Genomic DNA, 577 nt, shown 5'->3' with positions numbered 1-577 from the left:
GTCTGCTCCGGCGTAAGCCATGGAACACAGCGTACCACCCGTGGACCCCGTATAATCGACACAATATATACACTCTACAGTTTGCACGTACTTTTACATAAATAAGGTTGTCATGTAACATCCAGGAATACTTCTGCAAAGGCAATACGGAAGCAGAAATGACAATGTTTTCATAGTAAACAGATCGAGTCCTTCACAATACAATCTACAGCATTTAGCCACGGTTAAGACTGGAGTGATGTTTTTTTGATGCACGCAGCAAGTTCCCCGCGGGTCTGGGCCTTGAGAAAACACTGCCCTGAGTGAGCTGGCACTGGCACCCCCGTACATTCGGTGTTCCTGCTGCTAGAGGGGAGCTGAGCCCAAGTCGGGTTGTCTACAAGCCAGTGGTGCAGGTGGGGTATAAATTGGGGGGCGGGGGGTGTCTGGTGGGGGAGGCAACGGGCAGAAACCTCTTACAGCTGGGAAGAGTGAAAGCCCCTTTGGGCTCCGCAGGCTTCTCCCTCGCTGGCGATGTGCAGGTAGGCATTGACGCTGCTCCCGCGTCTCGCCAGAAGCAAAGCGTAGGTTAGGATAA

This window comes from Apaloderma vittatum, unplaced genomic scaffold, assembly GCF_000703405.1.
Source record: "Apaloderma vittatum isolate BGI_N311 unplaced genomic scaffold, ASM70340v1 scaffold21735, whole genome shotgun sequence".
Taxonomy (NCBI): domain Eukaryota; kingdom Metazoa; phylum Chordata; class Aves; order Trogoniformes; family Trogonidae; genus Apaloderma; species Apaloderma vittatum.
Note: the sequence above shows the minus strand (reverse complement) of the source record.